Genomic DNA, 17336 nt, shown 5'->3' on the forward strand with positions numbered 1-17336 from the left:
CGATTTGAGCCCTTTTTATCTGATTTTGATAGATTGTGCTGTGATCAGGTGAAAAGTGGCAAATCGTGTGTGCTTTGTCTCCGATTTTGAACCGATGCACAGTCCTGTGCAAATCTGATCCAGAGCCGGAGATAGCAAGTGCCGCACTAAGGATTTGTCGGATCCCACCGCACTTGCTGTGATCACATATGATACATTGTATGTAAATGTTCCTCATATCTTATGCAATCCTGTTGCCGGGAAGTTACCGGGCGGATCAAGGGGAATTACGTGCGACTTCTCCCCTCGGAGAAGTATCACAAGTGTTTGATCCATACTGAGTATGAAATCACCCAAGCTGTATTCATAAAACCGGTTTTCATTCAGTTCTGTACCAGCTTCATAAAATGCTCTGGAATAAGGCCCTTATTCTGTTTCACTTGCAAAGGCAAAATCCTTCTCAAATGGACAAAATCATGTGTGCACTGCAGGTGGGGCAGATGTTACTTGTGCAGAGAGAATTAGATTTGGGTGGGGTTTTACTTCAAAGTGAGATCTATGTTGCAGTGTAAAAGTAAAGCAGCCAGTATTTTCCCTGAACAGAAACAAAATAACTCACCCCAATCTAATTCTCTCTGCACAAGATACATCTGCCCCACCTGCAGTGCACATGGTTTTGTCCATTTGAGAATGAATTTGCGAGTGAACCAGAATAAGGGCCCAAGTGTTTGTTCCTGTGCCTTATAGACCAGTCGTTTCTCTAGTGTGTGAATGAATGTACATTTGTTTATGTTTCTGCGTATTTGTATAGGTGCTACATAAATATGTGTGGGAAGATGTCAGGACTGCATGTGGAGAGTGGTATGGTATGTGCTGCCAATTGTGTCATCACAGTAATATAAATGTGTTACAGACCAGATGTTGCTGTGAGAGATGGCAGATACTATCAGTCTGGCTAGGTGGTGAATCAAATCCTTGGGGCTGATTCAGGTTGGGTCGCAGGGCTGCATATTTGAAGCCATTCACTCCCACAGCTTTGGGGCGTAAAAGCAGCATTTTCTGGGAGTGTCCAGGAAAACTCAGGCAGAAATACCTATACAGAATCAAGGTTCTCTTATGTGTGAGGTATGTAACAGCAGTTGCAGGGGCGTAGGGAGGGGGAGCCGGCGGAGCACAAGCTCCGGGCGCCGGGAGATCAAATGGCGCCGGAGCTGTGTGCAGCCGGCTCACCCGCCCTGCTTGCCCGCTCCTCCGCTCCCTCCCCCGCCCGGCTGCGGCACTTACAGTGTGCGGATTTTCCCAGGGCTGCTGCGGCTCCCGGCGTCTCTCTCTCCCTATGCAGGCATCTCCTGGGCCTGTTGCTTGTCAACCAGGGACGCTGGGCGGTGGCCATCACTTCCCATACTTAGTGGTTGCCGGGCAACGCATTTGAGGATAATTAAGGCTGGAGGGCTGGGCAGGTTTTACATTAATTGACCTTGTACACCCCAGCCAATGATAGTGATAGAATCAGTTGGAGCTATCTGCCTGCCTTCCTGTTTCATGCTCCTGGCTTCAGCTTGTCGGTTCCTGGTTACTGATGTGATCTCCCCACAGCGTAGGTCTTGCTTCATTGCTGTAAGTCCTCCTTTCTGGAAACTAGTTTATTTCTTATACCTTGTTTTTTCATATTGTTTTGGTATAGTCAGCATGCTCTTTAGTGAGCATTTCTCTATTCTTTATGCTTAATTGGTCTTGGCATAATTTACTACCTTATTGTACCTTCTTTTACTCAGGTACCCTTGGGGTTGCTTACCCGTAAACAGCATTGCTCAGTGCCGCCTTGTGTGATTTGTGTTTTTGTGTGGTATGTTATTGCGTGGTGTTACTTTTCTATGTATGTGACTCAGTCACTGGTGGTTCTGCGACTAGGTCACTGGTGAAATTAGTACACTTTAGAGTATTAGAGGCTATTAGAGGTGAAGATGTAGCCCCGCAGGTGCCAGACATCTTTGTGAGAGGTCAACAGAGGCAGAGTAGGGTTCGCCATGGCTGCCCCAAAACAGAGGTCATGGCTGCAGGTTCATTATGGTTTGTTTTATAGTATGTAATGGGCATAATGTGTGGCCTTATGTGTAATTGGCATTACTGCATATGGCTTTATGTATAATGGGTATTACAAAGTTCGCTAAAATGTGCAATGGGCATTACGGTGTGTGGTATAATGTTAGGCTGCACCCCCTTTTTGCCGTGCAAGAACCTCACTGACTACAAACGTGGGGGGGCGCAAAACATGGCCTTGCTCCAGGCACTGTGCCACCTAGCTACACCACTGAGCAGATGTCCAACACTAATCTTTATGGCCAATAATTAACAACACTGCAGTTCTATCAAATCTGACATATAAGGTGTGGAAAGATGTGCAATACTTCCTTTAAAATTGTACCACAATCTATACTTGTTCCCAATTCAATACCAATGAATCTATTATGTCAGAGTCGCAATCTGAGCTAGACAGTGTCATTTCCTGCTAGTGCGCTGAAAAAAGAAAGATAGATTTAACTCTAGGAGGAAAGCGGTGATTAAATGACTTTCCCTCTGATGTGTTTAGAAGGTATCATGTACTTCGCACTCCCAGCCATCCGAAATATGCAGGGGGAAAAGTTCAGGCTTTGCTGACCTCGTAAATATGGAGGGAATAGTTCTATGTACTGTATGTCCTAGTTTTCTCTGCCGGATAGGAGTGTGAAGTCTCCTAAAACATGTTCCTCTCTAGACAACAGAAAATACTTTACACCCATGATTAAATATAGCACCAACCTTGCTGACTGGTGCCGGACGGGGTCCCGACAGTCGGCAGGCATTTACACGAGTGTCAAAACACCGACAGCCGGGTTCCTGACGGCCACCTGCTATTTTCCCTCGTGGGGGTCCACAACCCCCATAGAGGGAGAATCGAATAGGTGGCTCACGTAGTGAGCCACCGTGCCCACAAGGGGCTTAGTTGCGCTCACCATGCTGTCTGTGTCCGGCCAGTCGGGATCCCAACGTCGGGCTAATGACTGTCGGGACCCCTGTACCACACCCCTTGCTGACAAAGTTATGGAGAACCCCAGTGCCAAAAGTGTTATGTTGTCAGTCATACCATTCCTAATTCCATACAAGTGCACATAAGTTTGGTGCATGGAGTTGCGGGTCGAGGTGGTGTCATCTGCAAGGGTTCCAAAATTTTCAACCAGCCTTTGGCATGGCATTCTTATGGGTGAATTTACTAAAGCTTCTCAAAATGAAAAGATGTGAAGTTGCCCATAGCAACCAATCAGATTCTCTCTAAAATTTCTTTATGGCATGCTTAGAAAATTATAGACAGGACCACCTCATTTTATTTTTAGAAGCTTTAGTAAATTAACCCCTTGGGCATTGAATAGAAATAAAATGTTTTTTTTTTTGGTACTTGTTTCCTAGCACGGTGCCCATCGTATGCCATCGCATACCACTAATTAAGGGATGCGATGGGATGCAATGGGATGCAATGGGATGCGATGGGACCCGATTTTCGGGTCCTAAGACCTAAGTCCTAAGACCCGAACTGTACAATTTTAATATCGCGTCGCATTGCATGCCATTACAATGGCATGCGATGCGATTTGTACAGGCACCCTCATGGGTGATTACTATGTTAAATGCACCCCTATTGTTAACGGCACCCCCACTATCAATGCCAACCTAAAGCGTGGTGAGCGGCGGCGGTACGCGTCCACAACCTTTTCATACCCCCACTATCCACGTCGGCGTGGAGTTGATTTTATATAGTGTGGCGAGCCACCAAGCCCGAAGCGTGGTGAGCGCAGCGAGCCCCGCGAGGGGACGCGGAATACATGTGAAGTAATCCGCATCCCCTCGCGGGGCTCGCCATGCTTTGGGCTTGGTGGCTCGCTGCGCTCACCAGACTATATAAATTCAACTCCACGCCGACGTGGATAGTGGGGGTATGAAAAGGTCGGAGGGGGGTGGCATTAACAATGGGGGTGCATTTAACATATGAATCACCCATCAGGGTGCCTGTACAATTAAAAAATCGGGTCTGATCGTATCGTTTTGATCGCATGCGATGCGATCAAAACGATGGCATAAGATGAAAATCGTGGGCGCCGTGCTAGGAAACAAGTACCTTTTTGGGGGGGGGGGGGGGGCTATTAAGATAAGACAAAGAACGAACCTAATTCATGTTTGCACGTAATTGCAACTGCGACTCTCTAGGCTAATGTTAGCAAGTGACGCTGTTAGTAAAAGAATGGACACCCAACAGATGAAAGTTCAGCCACAATTGTGTACACATTTTACGTAATTACTGAGAACATCAAAGCTAAGGGTTGGTCTATGGCTACGCAGGCTGGCCACTGCAGTAGCAACCCCATTAATTTGTCCCCCATTAGGTAGTTTCTCTCCCTGCAGCCCCCATAGCTTTCCTCTCTCTGCCTGCAGACAGCACGGACACATCCGTGCTGTCTGAATTTCACATGCGGACTGTAGCTGTGTACACACTGTGCAATTTGGTCGCTGAGCGATTTTGGCATAAAATCTCTCAGCAATATGTTGCTCACTGTACTGTTTTCATCAGCGACCAGCGATTTTGGCTGAAAATTGCAAGCTATTCTGTCTCACTCTGTCTCTACCTCATTTTGACTAGAAGTCGCTGATCGCTGGTGCACAGTGCATTGTGCACCAGCAACCAGCAATTTTTATCCATAATCGGAGGAGCATGCTCCTGCGACAAGCAACCTTAAAGGGCGGACCGTGGGGAGCGCGCTCCCGGCGATTTATCTCCCACAGCACATGAAATCACTGGCAATATGGTCGCTCAGCGACCATATTGCCAGCGTTATGTGCTGAATCGCCCCCGTGTGTACACAGCTTAAAGATGACACCGGAAGCCGGGACCTATATAGAGTCCTGGTCTTGCAAGAATCCAACAACGGGAAGATGATGTTCAGCCTCATTTTCGACTAGGATTTTCAGCGGGATGGAAGCGAACAGCTCGGAAATGCCTCGGATCAGGTAACTTGGGGGGTGTTCAGATCTCTAGGATCCGAACGCGCTCATCCCTAATATATATGTATTTCAAAGTGATTCCTTCCAATTTGCCCTGGAAAAAAAAATAACTTGGTAGTGTAAAGAAAAAAATATACTCCCAACAAAACTGACACATAACAAAAGTGTGAATTGCAATTACAGGTTTAATTCTTAAGAAAACTCTCCACCTGCTCTGTGAGGCTACTCCGCTACACCATGCACAGACGGCGCTGGTTTGCTTGATGGTCTCTGTATGGAATCAGTAGAGCAGGAGTCTCTGAGCCCTGAAGGTATTACGCTTGTATCTACAATAAATTAACAAATTACCCTTCAAAAACAAAATTGGGGCAAAATAAGTCCCAAAACACCCCCCAGCCTGCTACCAGCCCTGGACCATTAAATACTCAATAATATAGATTTTTTAATGTGAACAATGGGAGGGAGGAGGCATATATTGTTCAATGGTACCATCTTTCTTAAGGTCCATACACACTGGCGATTTTGCCCAGCGTGTATGGACAGCGATGATCGCTGTCATCATTGGGGGAAAGCCACTCAGTGAATGCACACTGAGCCACTTTCCCTCTTCCCGGCACTGTCAGCAGGGGGGCGGGTGGCTTTGCATAGTGCAGTGCTATAAAAAGCCGTCCACAAAACCTTTCATCTGTTGGAAATACAAGCAGATGAGCGGCTTTCCCGGCGATGTTGCGGGAGCGCGCATCACCACTCACCGCCAGGCCATACACACTGGGTGGCTTTGAGCTGAAAGCTGCTCAAACTTGGTGTATTGAGCGTCTTTCAGCTCAATGTCACCCAGTGTCTATGGGCCTTTAACAGGCACAGTATATTACTTTCCCACTCCACTCCAAACAGCTTATGCTCATCCTTCATCTTTCAATGTCCTGATGGGTCTCATACTTGTCAGACTGTACAACCTACAGGGATTTGATGCTGCATAATTCAACCAATTCATTTTGTGCATTTTGGCACAACAAGCTTCGAATCACACACTCTGAAGGGGCATACACAAGGGGCGATTTCAGTCCCATTTCTAAACAATCTGACTAGATCGCTTAGAAATGGAGCACTGATCCTTCCATGTGTATAGCCCTGGGCGATGGCAATGCGCGGTCCTGCGCATTGCTATTGCCCGCCGAGAAAGCCAGTTACTTATAAACAATAGGCAAATCCCCACTCAGCACGATCGCTCAGCCCACAGCATCACTGGTGTACCGCGATGTGTGCTGAGCGATCAATCTTTACCAAGTCGCCCTGTATGTACGGGGATTAACTCTGGATTGGAAAAACACAGTCTCGACCCCGGAATGCTGAACCAGATTCCTGCAGCAATCTTTGCTGCTGAGGAGACAGAACAGCGCTTCCCTGTCTTGTCCACGTCTAAAGGATGTCCCGGAATGGTCCGGCCCATACAGTAAGCTGTACCCTCTCTCTCCCCGGTGACTACTGTCACATACATCCCTCCAGATGGCGACGGACAAGTTAGCACCCTACTATCTCCGCAGTGGCTAAGATTTCTGCAGGAATCTGGCCCGGTTCGGTGATCCGGATTCCAGACTATTTTACCTAATCCTCTACAACTCTTCCCTTGCTGCACTTCCATTAAACATACCTGCTGAATAGGAGCCTTTGCAATAATATTACTATCAAAATAGTATTACAGCACCTGATTTAAGTATATCATATCCTAGGTATCATTAGAGCAACAGAATTTGTATACCGTAGAATCTCTGACTTTATGCCATCACTATAACAGTCTTGTATTTTAAATATTAAAGTTAATATCCGCTTTTAATTAGATTTAAGAACCTATTGCTTTGATGCCTCGGAAGCTGCAACACAAGAACACAGCACGATATCTGGTTTTACTGAAGAATCTGCTGACTTACTGCAGCTGGCATCTTTTCTAGCATTTGGCCAACTGAAAGGTAATCTCTAATTTATTACCTCTTTACTAAATTAGTTGTTCATAATGCTCTGTTTGGCTCTTTGGTCCAATCCATGGATAAAGTACAGTTGCCCAGAATATAGATATATTATCATTTGGCTTGCAGAGAACCCTAAACCCTGCATAATAGCTGCTGCAGCAGGCGGGCATGCAGCATGCATTAGACCAGTAATGGAGCATATGTACAGAGCTGTATCTCAGAAGTGCAAGGACTGAAATGCTCACATTATGGTAACCTTACCTCAGCCACAATAGATAGGTTAAGTATATTAAAAGTACAGCTAACATACAGAAACTGATTTCGGGATGTGAACAAGAAGAGTTTACAAGTATCAGAAAATCACACGTGCATTTCTTGCTTGCTCACCATATTTACATACAACCAGGGGGAGTGGCAGAAGGGGGATGATGCTGGGTAGGATATGTATCCTCAAATATTATATCACTGCAGCCCTGCCTCCAGCACAAAATGCAGAGATTACAGGCATTGTGGGGCAGCGGGTGGCTCCCCTGTCCACAGGATAAATGCTGGGGGCTGCAGCATGTAGGAGATCTGCACACTCTTCTGGGGGAAAAGGGAGCAGAACATGACTTTCCTAAGCCTACTGTTCATTCCGGGAAAGTAGGCAAGCATGCAATGTACTATTATGTAAGGCCAAATTAGTGGCTTCGTGCATAGTGGGGGATGGGGAGAATTTTGATTCAATATTATAAATTGGGGCCCCCACAATTTTGTTTCCCTTGGTCCCCCACAAGCCTTAGGGGCCCATTTATCAAACAATATTTGCGGCTAAATCCCCGAAAACACCCATTTTCAGAGGTTAGCCGCAAATATTAAGTATCCCCTGAATGTATCAAAGGGGGACCCTAGCAGGAATCTCCAATACCTGCTGCGATCCCACCTGCACCGCCGCCAACCGCATCCCCATAGGTTTCTATGGGGGATGCAAAGCTGCCAGATATGTCAACAACAGGCAGCCCGGCACCCCGGCGGCAGTGCGGTCAGCGGGGTTGCCGGGTGGTCAGTGCATAACCGCACATGCGCAGACCCCGGGTCAGCGCTTCGACGGTACGGGCTCCTTTCGGAGCCCTGTCCCTGCGCCTGGCATATAATACATTTAGGTGATATGATCGCATTTTACAATGTGATCCTGGGCGCTAATATTCCACCCAGATCATATTGTAAATGCGATCAATGATAAATGGGCCCCTAAATCTGGCCCTGCTTCCCAGGCAGAGCCTGCTTCAAGTGTCTGCAAGGGGAAATGGCTTGCCAGAAAACAAGGGTGTAACTGCCATAGCTGCAGGGAGTGCTGCTGCTATGGAGCCCACAGCTGAAAGGGGTCTACCTTGTCTGTCATAGTAATATGAGCTATATAGATTTTTCACCATTGAGTGGTACATAGGGGCCCTTGCAAACTTTTGCTATGGGGATGCAAATATATAATTATGCCACTCAGAGCCGGCCCTAGGCATAGGCAAATGCCTAGGGCATTTGGAATGCCTAGGGGCACCAGCAGCTTCTGCTGATTATGATATGATATGATAATGATATGCAGCATGCCTATATTCTGTGTGTGAGTGAGGCTGTACCTGCATATGAAATAGTGTATTCATGGAAATCACTGTAACATAGCATTCCGTATACAAGTCACACACAGAATATAGGCATGCCGCATATCCTTTTAATCATTGTAAGCTCCTTCTTTGTCCTGGTCACATAACAATGCAAATAAGACGAATTTTCAGCAAAAAAGGCACCCAACGTTAGCAGAACTGGCCAGGAGCTGCATGGCCTATTGAGGCAAGATGTATGAGGAAACATCTGTATCCAAGCAGAGGCAGAGGTCACAGTGTTAGCGGCTGTGCGAGTGCTGTCTGGGGGTGGGTTGGTTGTGCAAAAGTGTTTGGCATATGTGTAAGGGGCATTACGTGTGTCATGTATAAATGCATTAATAATGTGAGACATATGTGTAACAGGCATGATGTGTGTCATGTGTATAAGGGCATTAATAATGTGCGACATATGTGTAACCGGCATTATGTGTGTCATGTGTATAAGGGTATTAATAATGTGCAACATATGTGTAATGGGCATTATGTGTGTCATGTGTATAAGGGCATTAATAATGTGCAACATATGTGTATGAAGGACATTAATAAAGGTTGGCATAATGTGTAAGGGGCATTATGTTTATAAGGACATTAATAATGTGTGTCATGTGTAAGGGGCATTACTGTGTGGTATTATCAGGGGTGCCGAGAGAAAGGGGTAGAAGGTACAAATAACCCAGGCCAAAGTCTGATGGAAGGGCCCAGTGGGGGCCCCGGGCCCCCTCCCCTTAAGTGACAGCAGCAGCTGTAGCTCTTCTCCTCTGACCAGCTCACACTGCTTTGTGCTGGGTTGCAGTGTGGCCATGGAGGTGCTTAAAATACAATATTTTCTCAGGATTTTTTTTCTAAGGGTATAATGTGAGGAGTAATGTATATAAGGTAAAGTGGTACTACTGTGTGATGTAATGTAATGTAAATACGGGACACCATCGCATGATATAATGTGAATAAAGTTGCACTACTGTGTGGCATAATTTGAATTGGGGTACTATTGTGTGGCCATGCCCCTTTCCAGCAAGAACACACCCCTGTTTGGGCCGCGCACCGAATGTGTGCACTGTTTATATTTAATATAGTAGGAGCACCAAAATGATGACTGCTATGATGAGGGTTGATGGTGCTGGGAAAGGGGAGCAGGGTCAGAGGCGGAAATAGTAGCGGTGCTAGGGGGCACCAGCCAAAATCTTGCCTAGGGCGTCATGTAGGCTAGGGCCGGCTCTGATGCCACTGCCAGAAAACATGCACTGCTTCAATAGAAATGGTCCAGGCATAGATGCTTTACCAATTGGGAAATTGGATGGGGGGGGGGGGGGGGGGGGGGGTGCAGCCTCATAGCAGTACACTATTCTGAGCTTTGCAACTGGAGAAAGCATTGAGAAGGATACTATAGATAAGTAATTCAATGGCTGCTCAGCATCTAATATATACACAGTATACTTTGTATACTGTAATGAACAGCCTGATAAGATGTTTCATTGGTATTTAAAATTGCATTATTTTAAAACCTGAAACAGGATACACTTATTTCAACTCCATTCAGTGTTAAAATACTCAATATTTAAATGACATGATGAAATGCAGGACAAACTGAAACTCAATATGTAATGTTTAAACGTGTCCTATACTGTACTTCCTGTGTGCCTGTTGACAGAGAGAAATAGACAGTAACACATGGTCCTTTTTTTGCTGATCTATTTTATTTCATTATTAAGAGTTTCTTATATAGTGCAGCATATTCTGTTGCTCTTTACAATTGGAGCCAAACTGGGTATTTACTAAGGTGACCAACTTTTTACAATGAAAAGGAGGACACAAATAAATTGAAGAAAAAAATAAAAATTGTAAATTAAAGAAACAAGGAGCAAACCTAAATAGACTAGCAGGTTGGGCTACTTCGGCATTAACTAATCACTGCCTCCCCCAACTGTCCCCCTGCTCGCAGGACAATGCCCTCCACCGGTGGGACAGTGGGACGCTGTGACCAGGGCATACAGTCCCGCTTCCATGGGACTGTCCCACCCGCAGGCTGCAGTGTCAGCAGGAAAGTGGAAAAGCTCTGCATCTATTCTCTGGCACTCTCATGCTGCCCTACCAACAGGCTTCAGTGTTCTGTGGGGGAAAAAAGTTGAGAGTTGGCGGGGGGTTTCACTACAACTATTCAGTGTTGGGAGTGCTAGGCATGACCTTAATTCCTGCAAGGTCTCACCCCCTTTGTATGCTTAAACAGCAAGGTATTTATCTACTATCTGCAACACAACAATACATTGTAACAAATATAGGGGCAGATGTATGAATGGTTATTATAGGGTAGAAGGGGTATCAGCGCACGTTATGTGCACTATACCGATGATGGAGCCAGCGTGCGGTAAAGGACACTGCTTTCTATATGATAGCAGGCCGAATGTATGAACGGTCAGCATTCCTTCTTAGCTGGACAAAACCATGTGCACAGCAGGGGGTCAGATGTAACATGTGCAGAGAGAATTCGATTTGGGTGAGTTATTTTGTTTCTGTGCAGGGTAAATACTGACTGCTTTATTTTTACGCTGCAATATAGATTTCACTTTGAAGAAGAACCTCACCCAAATCTAATTCTCTCTGCACATGTTACATCTGCCCCACCTGCAGTGCACATGGTTTTGTCAAGCTAAGAAGGAATTTGCCTCTAAGAGTGAACTAAAATAAGTCCAAGAGTGTAACACTAGGCGCAGACACAGCACATAACGCTAGGCAAAGGCACAGAACAGAACACTAAGCACAGCATATAACGTTAGGCGAAGACACTGCACATAATGCTAAGCACAGACACAGCACATAAGGTTAAGCACAGGCAAAGTGTGTAATACTAAGCACAGACACAACACATAAAGCTAAGCACAGCCACAGAACATAATGATAAGTACAAGTACAGCACATAAGCAGAGGCGTAACAATAGCACCGCAGCCCCTGCAGCCGCGGGGGGGGGGCGCTGTGCATGTGTGGGCGCCGGGGGGCTGTGGTGCTATAGTTAGCCCCCTCCCGTCCGCCCATCTGCCGCCCGCCAATCCGCAGCCCGCAGCCTTACCTGACTTCACTGGTCCCGTCCCGGCTCCCTTGCTGGCTTCATTCTTCTGCTAGTGAGACGGACCACAATAAAATGTCCTCCCCATATAGCAGACAGTTCTCTGAAACTGTCTGCTGTATGGGGGCGGACATTTTGTGTTGGTCCGTCTCACTAGCAGAAGAATGAAGCCAGCAAGGGAGCCGGGAAGGGACCAGCAAGACAGGTAAGGCTGCGGACGGGGGGTACGGCGGGGGGGCGCCCAATTCATAGTTACGCCACTGCACATAAGGCTAAGCACAGTCACAGCACATAATGATAAGCACAGACAGAGCACAACAATAAACTGGTCAGCAGCTTGTGGTAGGTGACACAAGGCACAAACTGCTTCGTTAACTCAGGAGCTTCATGGGAAGGGGCACATCTGTTAGGCTAATTTGCAATTACTATAGTCAATTACTGATGTGACATTGTGTGCAGATGCATTGGTGTACAGTCCCTGGCTATGCACACTTTCTCATGCCACATTATCAGCTCTGCACCCACCTTAACAACACTGGCTACATGACAGCGACTACACTTCTGTTTCTGTATTATAGTTACGGTACATGTGCCAGGAATCTACATCACAACATCTCACATACAGTAATAGATTTTAGGCTTGCAGCTCATTTGTCACTTCCATCTTTATTGCAACCATTAGTCCTCAAATAAACACAGGCACATTTGTTATTTGCTGAATCAATATGAACAAACCGCAACTAATGTACTATAAACATGTATGTATACAATGGAAATTCTAATTACGGAAGGTTATCACAGTAATAAACATGCCTGGATAATGATGGTCAATGTTTCACTGAGAAAATGAGCAAATGCTTTAACTAAGAAAAAGGAGTTGGGGTAATTCAGACCTGATCGCTTGGTTGGCAGCAGCCAGTGTTCAGTCAAGCTGATGCCCCCCTGCTCCAGTGATATCCGCCTTTGCGAATTGATATACTAGCCGAGCGAATGGATGTATACAGGTAATTCGAAAGAATGGGATATAAAACCAGTGGCGCAATAAATGATACTTAAAGTTTCTGTGTGTCCAGACTCTTCCTGATGAGACGATGATAATCCTCAGGTAAGTTGGATTTTTCAGGTGAAGGTGATCAACGTGAAAAAATAAAAATAAAAGAACAAAGATTAGATCGATGTGTCTGTGTCTATTCATTATAAACGCTCAATGGCGTGGTGTTCATTATATATGTGGAGATCGCTTAGATGCCCCCTAGGCGTACCAGAACTCACGTGGGTTCGAGATGGTACTCCTCATATAAAGGTTTCTTTGCTGGGTTCACCGAGGGGGGATGTAACTTCTCCAAATCGAAATATGAATAAATCTCAATATTTCTGTGGTGATTCAGAAAAAAAAAAAAAAGTGTCTGAGATCTATGGTCTCATCATATGTGAAAACAATAAGTGATGTGAGAGCTGTATAAGTACAAAAGAGCTTAAACAGCGTACCTCACTTACTGAGTGAAAAGAGAAGGTACACGTATAAAGGTATCTTTGTATGTTTGAGGGAAGGCGTACCCCTACTCACGATGTTTTGCGGGATTTTCAAGCCTATAAAGGTTTCTTTTCCTGTATAGTATCTCATTGATTTGGTATCACCAATGGATGGATGGATCCCAATGTTTCCGCAGTTTACTCAGGAAAAAATTTCTGAGGTCTATGGTCTCATCATATATGTATATAGTAGGTGATGTGAGGGCTGTATAAGTATAGAATAACCTAGACAGTGTACCTCACTTGCTCAGTGCGAAGGAGGGATACATATGTAAAAGTATCTTTATGTGTTGAAAGGGGAGCGTACCCCTACTCACGCTGTTTCAGGGGATTTTCAAACCTATAAAGGTTTCTTTTCTTGCCCGGTATATCACTGGTTAGGTATCTCTGATGAGGTATGGAACTCACATGTAGATTCCCAACTCCCGGGTGCATAGAATATAAAAAAGATTTTACCAGTGTGAGGGAATTTTAAATTCGATATAGGTGTTTTTTTTTATTTTTATAAACACCGTAATATGGTGGCGTACCTTACTCACCCCTTTTGGTAGGGGGCAGAAAGCCCATAAAGGTTTCTTTTTTACCAAAGTATCAGAAGGCCAGTTCAAGGTAAAAAATTCCACAAAATTTAATTCATAAAATTGTACAAAAGTCCCATGGGCAGGTCATGAGGACATATGAAGTAGCATAAAATCCAAAAGTTCACAGGAAATAATCCCAAAAAATACAAAAAAAGTACAACATCCAAAAAATTAAAGACAAAAATTCTGTTAAAAAGTTCTAGTATACATACATCCGGAAGTGTGGCTGCTCACTTATCTCTGGCACGATCCTGCCAGGATCGTGCCAGAGATAAGTGAGCAGCCACACTTCCGGATGTATGTATACTAGAACTTTTTAACAGAATTTTTGTCTTTAATTTTTTGGATGTTGTACTTTTTTGTATTTTTTTGGATTATTTTTAGATTATTTCCTGTGAACTTTTGGATTTTATGCTACTTCATATGTCCTCATGACCTGCCCATGAGACTTTTGTACAATTTTATGAATTAAATTTTGTGGAATTTTTTACCTTGAACTGGCCTTCTGATACTTTGGTAAAAAGAAACCTTTATGGGCTTTCTGCCCCCTACCAAAAGGGGTGAGTAAGGTACGCCACCATATTACGGCTCGCCACGCAGCGGGCCCGGTGCCTCGCTACGCTCGGCACACTAATTTATTCTCCCTCCAGGGGTGTCGTGGACACCCCAGGAGGGAGAAAGTGTCGGCATTTCGGCGGTCGCAATTCCGGCGTCGGGATTCTGAACGCCGGGATCCCGACCGCCGGTATATTAACTGCATCCCCCTCCTTCGCACTGAGTAAGTGAGGTACGCTGTCTAGGTTCTTCTATACTTATACAGTCGTCACATCACCTACTATATACATATATGATGAGACCATAGACCTCAGACATTTTTTCCTTTTTTCCTGAGTAAACTGCGGAAACATTGGGATCCATCCATCCATTGGTGATACCAAATCAGTGAGATACTATACAGGAAAAGAAACCTTTATAGGCTTGAAAATCCCGCAAAACATCGTGAGTAGGGGTACGCCTTCCCTCAAACATACAAAGATATCTTTATACGTGTACCTTCTCTTTTCACTCAGTAAGTGAGGTACGCTGTTTAAGCTCCTCTGTACTTATACAGCTCTCACATCACTTATTGTTTTCACATATGATGAGACCATAGATCTCAGACACTTTTCTTTTTTTTTTCCTGAATCACCACGGAAATATTGAGATTTATTCATATTTCGATTTGGAGAAGTTACATCCCCCCTCGGTGAACCCAGCAAAGAAACCTTTATATGAGGAGTACCATCTCGAACCCACGTGAGTTCTGGTACGCCTAGGGGGCATCTAAGCGATCTCCACATATATAATGAACACCACGCCATTGAGCGTTTATAATGAATAGACACAGACACATCGATCTAATCTTTGTTCTTTTATTTTTATTTTTTCACGTTGATCACCTTCACCTGAAAAATCCAACTTACCTGAGGATTATCATCGTCTCATCAGGAAGAGTCTGGACACACAGAAACTTTAAGTATCATTTATTGCGCCACTGGTTTTATATCCCATTCTTTCGAATTTTTTGTACATTGAAGTAAGGGTGTATCTTCAGGGATTGGTAACCTAAGGCAGCATTGCGCCACGTACCATCTATCATTTTTTTCCTTGGGATGTATACAGGTGCACATCCATTCGAGCAAATATGATAAATAAAATGGTTGTTTTTCACCCCCACAAGCCCACGCCCCCTGTCAATCACCTTACGAACGGCCAGCGAATAGTACTAGTTGCGGGAGTTCATTGCAGGATGGCCTTGTGCATGTGTACTATGACCCGTATACATGCGCAGTGTATCAGTAATAGCCTGCTGTGCGTATTAGCTGCACTGCAATCAGGTCTGAATCGAATCCAGAATCCGCTACTGTGTTTCTATATCACAATAAAACGTGGATCTTACTAGCAGCAGACATGTATATAGGTATAGAACAAGGGTTTATTTTTACGTTCCTTTTATAGCCTCCGTGCTTTGAAGAGAGGGCTGTATTCATTATTTGTATACTGGATGCTGCCCTTTGCATTGATTACCGCCACTGCATATATAAGCCATATGAATATGATCTGCTTATTTTGTACTACTTTCTGACCTCTGCCTTTTTATTTTAAAGTTAATGGTTTCCAGCTGTTCAGGACAATGGGGGTTATTCTGGTTCACGCATTCTGGCAAATTACTTCTTAGATGCATAGGTGTGCGCACATTGAGTGTTAGGGGTGCACAGGCACCACCTAATGCTGTGCCCACCCTTATGAACACCTCCCTGCCGCTAGCAACCAGCAATACCTTTTACCAAAGACTTTTGCTTTTTAGTACTGTATTCCATTAAAAGAAGCGCCCATCAATTAATTATGTGTGTTTTGCATTGTTAATTGTACTAGAACATGGTCATATCACTACATACTGTACCTGTGTCATCCATAAATGTTTTTGCCTTTATATGCATGTATTGTAACACACAGTAATTAAAAAAAGGAAATAGGCAGGAGATTATGGTGTGGCTGAGAGACATTTTATATTGTAGTGTGTGCCAAAAGATGGTAGACACACCTGATTGGTGGTGTTAGACACAACCAATGGGCGTGTTTGACATGCCCAATAGAATGGTGCACCCCCTAATGAAATGTGCTGCGCACGCCTATGCTTAGATGAACAACAAAACCATGTGCACTGCAGGGGGAGGGGATGTAAAATGTGCAGAGAGAATTAGATTTGGGTGAGTTATTTTGTTTCTGTGCAGGGAAAATACTGACTGCTTTATTTTTATGCTGCAATATAGATCTCACTTTGAAGTAAAACCCCACCCAAATCTAATTCTCTCTGCACAAATAACATCTACCCCACCTGCAGTGCACATGCGCAGAAACCATTAGCTAAAAAAAAAAATGTAATACATGACAACCACAGGGGGCCCCTAGACAGAGGGGGGCCCAGAGGTACTGACCCACTGTGCCCCGCCCTTAATCCAGCCCTGGCAATTTGTGGACAGTTACCCTGCCTCAGTTTAACCAACTCTATCATAAAGTCTGTGAGATGCTTAGAGACAGTTTTCTGCACAGAACTAGTTGCTGAACTGCACAGTGTACATCCCATTCCAAGCGCAATAGGGAAGAGATAGATACTAGGCCCCAGTAATAAAGCATCGGCAATATATTACGACTGAAAAACAACAGTGACCTCATATGAGACAGGGCAGAGCGCAGAAAACATTGGGAGCACTGTAGAAAAGAAATATCATTATTAAAAGCCAGGGAAGCTACGAAGTATCAATTGCAACTGTTTTAGTGGAAGGCAACTCTTATTATTTTCAGGAGGGAATAAAACGTATTCTTTGATATAGTTTCACAGCTTTCAGTCTCCCCTGATCAATGTGTATTATTATACACATGTATTAATGTCAGAAAGTGCACGTACGAGTTCAACTCAGCTGAACTGCTTTATCTTTATTTATGGGGCCCCAAGGTCAGGATAATCCATATCCATATTGTTGAGACCGTAAACCGTTATTATGCTGT

The 17336-nt window shown here is 44.6% G+C and overlaps 1 long non-coding RNA gene across 1 annotated transcript in view; it reads right to left on the minus strand.

The window, feature by feature from the left end:
- Window positions 1-5235: 5235 nt before the first annotated feature.
- Window positions 5236-17336, minus strand: part of LOC146009087 (uncharacterized) — a 139923-nt gene continuing 127822 nt past the window's right edge. The window contains exon 4 of the long non-coding RNA XR_014444610.1: window positions 5236-5336. This is a non-coding gene — a long non-coding RNA (uncharacterized LOC146009087). The remainder of the gene's footprint in view (window positions 5337-17336) is intronic.

Source organism: Crinia signifera, chromosome 6 (genome assembly GCF_055691185.1).
Source record: "Crinia signifera chromosome 6, ASM5569118v1, whole genome shotgun sequence".
Lineage (NCBI taxonomy): Eukaryota > Metazoa > Chordata > Amphibia > Anura > Myobatrachidae > Crinia > Crinia signifera.